General features: G+C 29.6%; 1 long non-coding RNA gene across 1 annotated transcript; it reads left to right on the top strand.

The window, feature by feature from the left end:
- The first annotated feature begins 219 nt into the window (after positions 1-219).
- Positions 220-1352, top strand: LOC124887989. Its single transcript, XR_007045761.1, has 2 exons — positions 220-698; positions 1308-1352. It is a non-coding gene; the product is annotated as an uncharacterized LOC124887989 (long non-coding RNA).
- The last annotated feature ends 5518 nt before the right edge of the window (positions 1353-6870 follow it).

The raw sequence follows: 6870 nt of genomic DNA, 5'->3' as shown, positions 1-6870 counted from the left end.
ATATTTTGTATATGTATGTCTTTGCATTGACAACTCATTGTTTCTTCAGGTTGGACTCGTGCTGAAACGAGCCACACACCTTAATATAATAATAGAGGCAAAAACGTCACATATCAACACCATAAAAAAATTGTATTTTTCATTAAAAAAATTTAAATGTTTAAATAATAATTTAAAAAATAAAAATTGTAACCTCTATGTGACTGCACATTAAAAAAATAGAAAAAATATATAAACTGCAAAAAAAAACAACGTTTTTTAACTCCTTTCTTATAGGAATTACTCCTTTTAAAATGCAACTACAAATTAGTTACCTCTTTCAAAATATTCTATATCTGTATATACTCATATGACCTGTGTGATTTCATTTTAATTTCTCCTACAAGAGAAAACAAATCATCCCTTCTTTTTCTTCACAAAATGAGACGGATTTCGTAAGTCCGTGATGAATTTTAATATTTTTCGTTGAATTTTGACCGAGACAGTGACAACATCGCCTGATGTTTGAATTCCAATGGTGATGCGTGGTTTTTGTTGATGGGAGTCCATGGTTCCCCAGTGATGGAGCGGCGGGGGAGTTGGAGATCGGAGCAGGAGAGGAGACGACAACTGTTGGTGTTAGTCGGTCGGCGACGACGAGTGTTGGTGGTAGTCGGTCGGCGACGACGTCGGCGACGGCTGTTGGACGCACAATTGGAGTATGTGTCTACAAATATTTTATGTAAAATTTAACAAAAATTTGATGACAATAGTTGGTGATAATTATAATAGATTAGATCTTACAAATCTACTGTTTGCGTGGTCTAATGAATAATAATCATATATTCTATGTAATTTCACAGTATGAGTTTTAAGGTTAAAGTTTCATGGATTTTACATTATTTTCATTATCCACTTCTCTATCTTCTATACTCAAACTCAATTAACTTTATTATGTGAAGTTGAGAACGCAATCTGAAGTGAGCCATAGGAAGATGATAGCGTTTGAAGTATCAAGTTTGTGAGTTGTGGAAGATGAATATCATATGTTTGAAGTATCACTTTTGTGAGTTGTGGAAAATTAAAGTTACTACGTTATAAAGTTATAACTGCAAAAAGAGAAACAAAACTTAACAAATGCAGGGACACTTTGGTATGAAATATACTAAGATGTCTGTTATGAATGTAATTAGTAAAATGCAACTCATGTGTTTATTACTTAAGTTAGTTTCATGGACAATAAAATTATATGAATTGTCAATATTTATTAATCTTTGGTTTCTGAACTTTTCATTTAATTTTTCATTCATGTTTGATGTTTTCTGTAGAAAATGGCACAAACGAAGGAGAATACCAAGCAGATGTTGTCTAAATAAGCCATTAAAATTACCCAACGTCAACGTATGTCGAGGAAGATGAACGATTTATTAACAAGTTTACTCCTTTAACAGTACATGCATATTTCTCTAATCTTCTTTTGGGGGGATGTAATATACTAAGACCTTATAAATTAAATAGTTTGCTTCTCTTGAAATAGTTTAGCTGTTGTAAATTTATAATCAAATAGGTGAGTATCAATATATTTTGAGATGCATCGTCTTCCAGCAAATTATGCCTACTCAGAATGAACTCAAAATTCTTAATTTTCCTTCTTAAAATACTGTGAATAAAATTTTTGAAATTTTATTTAGGGATTTCCCAATATGATTCCAAAATGAGTGGAGATAATTGAAATACAATTTAAGATAATATCATCATAATAAAAATATATCAATTCACAAAATGCATAGCTATAGATATTTTGCATTGAAAGTTTGACTTCCCTCATATTCTCAAAGAAATTTTTCTATCTTATATATTCTTATTCGAATAATATTTTATAATTTAATAAAAGTATAAAATTTATTTGACTATTGGGAGTATGATACTGCTTTAGGCCATTATCGGTATTAAACACACACAAACTATGTTTTGGGTTGATTGCAACCAATAAAGGATCGAATATGATATTTTTATTTTATTCAAAAGCTATTTAATATTAATATGATTAGTTTTTGTTCTAAATTTCATGAATCTTTTACTAGATATATTGTGTAAAAAAGTAAGATGTAAAAAATAATAAATTATTGCTACCTTATTTTATCTTTAGAAAAAAATCTTTAAAAGTTCTTTTAATCTTTAGAAAATAAAAATAGAAAACGTAAAGATGAATGAAAAAAAAAATCAAATAAAACAAATTATGTATGTCCCTAATCCTCAATTTCCTAATAACTCGCAAATACACGTAAACATGATTTTATACACACATATACCAAAAAGGAAAAAAACATGCTTCTTAGGTCACCTTTTGTGACTTTATTTTTTGAAAAATTATATTTGTCCAAATCAATATCCGAAAACGTAGGTTTTTGAAATGCCTAATTAATTAATTTAAAATATAAATTATTCAAATCCATATTCGAAAGTGTAGGTCTTTGAAATGCTTAAACAATTAATTTAAATTATAAATTTTGAAAGATAAGTACCTAACTTTTCGCTTTAAAACACATTCCACAATCACATTTTTTTAAAGAAAAAAATAATATCCTGATAGGGACTACTTTGATGCATTTGGTAAAGTATGATTATTTCATCCTCCTGTTTGTTGCATGTTGAATGCCCTTTTCTCATTATTGATGCTTTTTATCACAATAATTTATGTTAATTGAACTTTATCATTGTTTTTCATGGTGCATTTCAACTTCTTCGTATCATTTAAGCTCTAAATATTTGAATTGATTTCAAAACATTGGAAATTATTCTAAACTAAAACAAAATGCTACATAAAGACAATTACTTACATATTAAGGAACTGTTTTACATGTATAAGTCCGAAGTTTTAAAATTATTTTAAATTAAGAAAATGTCAAATAAAGATGAAGAAAACCCACAAATAGTTATAACTAAATTTTCAGCAAATTTGGCTAAGAGATAACTACACATAGAATTTCAAATATTAACTTAAAATAAGAATATCAGTTCAACAAATATTAATTTCAAAATTTCAGTTCAACAAATACATATTAATTACATCTTACAAATTTCATACGCGAAAATTGAAAATGTGAAATTCAGGTTCTTATCTTCATAATCACGTTTTCTAAATTTAGATTTTTTTGTGTGTATAGATAGATTTTAAATAATTCTAATTGTATATATTATTATTGAAAATTTTCTTATAATTTTTTTGAATTTTATGATTTCTTGCATTATAAAGTATAGTTAAGAAAATATTTATTTGAGTTATAAACGAAGTAAGATTTTTAGAAATATAGTGTAAAGAAGTAAGATTGAAACTAGAGAAATATATTAATGTAATTATATTTAATTCGCTAAAAAAAGAATATTTATAGTTTTTTTAATTATTTTTTTAATAATAACCGCGCATCGCGCGGATACGAATACTAACATTTTTTAAAATCAGAAATTTCAAAAGTCTTATAATCGAAATAATGTTATAATAACATATTTAAGAGCACACATAACAAAGTCTCTTTTTTACGATTTTGCTTTATCAATTGGAGGGAATTAGATGATTTGAGCTGAGAGTTACTTTTTTATTTTTCTACGCTACCCTTAATATGAATTTCGAGTCATTTAAATCTTTCATATCCATTAGTCACGCAAAATGAAATGCAACCTTTCTTTTTCTGTGACTTATATATAGTTCTATACTCATTATGTCTATTTTTTTGGAATTCCCTAGTTAATGTATCAATCAAAGAACCTTATCAACTTTACTCGATAATTAAATTAGTGATTCTCCTCCTTGTAGAGAATAGCAGAAGAAGAAATGTGTAGCTGGGGAGATCTTCTGCTAGCCCTAGATCGTTGAGTAAGATCGGAAGATTCAACTAAAGAAGAGGAAGCTATGAAAGAAGAGGCTTTGTTATGGAAGAAGACTTCTTGAATTTGATTGTTTTGAATCTGTCTTGGTTGGTTACAAATGTGCAAGACCATCAATATTTATACTTATTGATGGATGGTTTTAGAAAAAGTTCTAGGTACTTCCACAAGAAAAAATCTAGTGACTTTTACTACTCTAGAATATCTAAATTGTTCAAGATAAAAGTCTAGTCATCTTTATTTTTTATCGCTACTCTAAAATATCTAGATAATTCTACAAGATGTTCATTCAAGATACTACACTAGACGATTCTAAAAACTTAACTAGAAATCTATTCTTCCAAAAGATCTACTTTAATATTTTCACACTCCCCCTTAAAGTGATTTTTTGGAGCTACCTTGAACTTGTCGCGGAAGAACTCAGATGAAGCTTTGAACCTCGCTTTGGTGAAACGCTTAGCAGTTTTTTCCAAACTCTTCTTTCTTCTTCCAATGATAAAGATTTTCCATCATTGATTTGTCCTTGCCGAGTTTTATGATATTGAGTTCTCGAGCTCCTCATTTCACTGAACTTCTCCACAACTTCATTATCTGGAGACACACATGTTATGGAAAAGTTTGGAGCTCTATGATTCATTATTTTGGAACGTACTTTTTATGAAGCAACTCCATGACATGAGGAGATTTCATCTATACCATCCTTCTCATTTGATTTGATGACGATTTGATCATCAATTTTTCGTGAAGCCTCAACACCATAATAGGATCCACCACTAAATTTCGTCTCCAGCTCTTCAATCATATCGTATGTCTCTTCATCTAAAATTGAGACTTCTCTTTTAACTTCATCATTCATTGGATCGTTATCTTCTTCATCAACTTTTAATATTTTCTCTGAGCCAATGATTGAACTAGATGCAATGGATGATTGACCAGAGACTTCAACTTCTACTACATCTCACTTAATAGTTTCTCCGATAATGTCATCACTGACATATTGATTTTCAAACACTGTCTCCTCAGAATCTACTTAAACATCTTTCACGTTCAGACTTTTATGGCCAATTTCAGGATTTGCTTTTTTGATTTCCTCGATAGCAGGTACCACATCTTCAGTCTGAACATCTTCAGTATTCTCTTGCTTCTTATTCGTGCCATTTTCTCCACGTTATAGATTGTATTACATCCTATACAATCTCTTTCCAAATTTATGAAAGCCAAGGTATTTATTGCTCGACTCTCACCTTCTAAGCATCTTTCCCTGCCTTCTTCTTCTTCAACAACTTTTTCAGTATGAACCATGTTGTGGCTCGGCAATATCTTTTTATATGTCTTACTTTGCCACACCGATAATATTTGAGAGGTTTTTTATAATTATTAAAAGACTCTTCCTTTTTTCTAGGCGAGCTTGAACCACATGCGAATCGAGAGTGAGACATATCTCTTGCTTTTCCTTTAACGTTTCTCTTGTCAGCTACAAAAGCATTTCTTTTCCTTTCTTTGACAAATTCATCAGCCAATTGTTTGACTAGTAACTCCTGTGACGACAACAAATTCTCAAATTCCTCCAGGGATGGTTGTTTAGCCCATCCCTGAATTGATCACTATAAGAAAACCACTTATTACCTGGGGATTTTCATAGGGATAATGTGGTAAAATCCCCAAATAATTTAATTACCTATGGATTTTCTTGCCAATTAGAATCCAAAGGAAATAACTTCGTAGGTGATTATTACCTGCAGATTTATAAAATTTCAAAGTAATTTAGCTGCAAAAATAAATCCGCACGTAAGTTATTTGCGATTTATTTGTGATTAACTATCAAAATTTTGCATAAATTATTTGGTAAAATTTCATAAAAAAGGATTTTACCTGCGGATTTTCACGAAAAAAATCACAAATTATTCCCCACAAAAATTCTCAAGTAAATCCGTAGGAAATTTAACTGCGGAAATAAATCCGCAGGTACATTATTTGCAGATTATTTGCGATTAACTACCAAAATTTTGCATGAATTCTTTGGTAAAATTTCATAAAAAAAGGATTTTACCTGCGGATTTTCATGAATAAAATCACAAATTATTCCCCACGAAGATTGCCAAGTAAATTCCTAGGTAATTTAGCTGCGGAAATAAATTCGCAGATACGTTATTTGCGATTAACTATCAAAATTTTGCATGAATTATTTGGTAAAATTTTATAAAAAAAGGATTTTACCAGTGGATTTTCAAGAAAAAAATCACAAATTATTCTCTACGAACATTGCCAAGTAAATTCCTAGATAATTTAGCTACGGAAATAAATCCACAGGTACGTTATTTGCGGATTTATTTGCAATTAATTAGCAAAATTTTGAATTAATTATTTGATAAAATTTCATTAAAAAAAATTTTTACCTACGAATTTTCACGAAAATAATTTACACGTAAATTACTAGAAACATTTCATAAGTAATCAAAAATCTATTTAAAACCTTCAATAATTCTCAAAAACATCATTCAAAACAAGTTTAATGTAAACCATTACAACTAAGAAAAACATAATTCAAAAAGTGTAATTCCTTTCTCATCCTCTTATTTTTCTTTCGCTCATCCTGCAACTGAGCATACAAATTAACATTTGAAGGATCAACCTGAGACTTAATCATCTCATTAATTTCTATTGACAAAGTTGATGTTGAACTGTTAGTTGCCTTTACACTTCGATCCAGGGAGCCAAGGCCTTTGACTCTTCCTTTTTTCTTTCCACCAACAGATTGCACCCAAATATCCATTTCACTTAACTGAGCCAGCTGACTAGCTGAATTAGTTTTTTCATCCACAATTAATGCACTTTGAGCAGCTAATATTTCTTATTTCTTTCTTTCAAACATACTCTGCATAAGGATATGTTAAGTCAAACCATTAAAAGTGGTAAGAAATATATTATTAACATAGTGCATATACCAAATCTGGCCAAAAAGGAACAACAGACACTTTCAGAAGAAAGTTGGTACAGTAAAGATAG

Source organism: Capsicum annuum, chromosome 10, assembly GCF_002878395.1.
Source record: "Capsicum annuum cultivar UCD-10X-F1 chromosome 10, UCD10Xv1.1, whole genome shotgun sequence".
In the NCBI taxonomy this organism is placed as follows: Eukaryota; Viridiplantae; Streptophyta; class Magnoliopsida; order Solanales; family Solanaceae; genus Capsicum; species Capsicum annuum.
The sequence above is the reverse complement of the archived record's forward strand: the minus strand, read 5'-3'. Positions and strand labels throughout refer to the sequence as shown.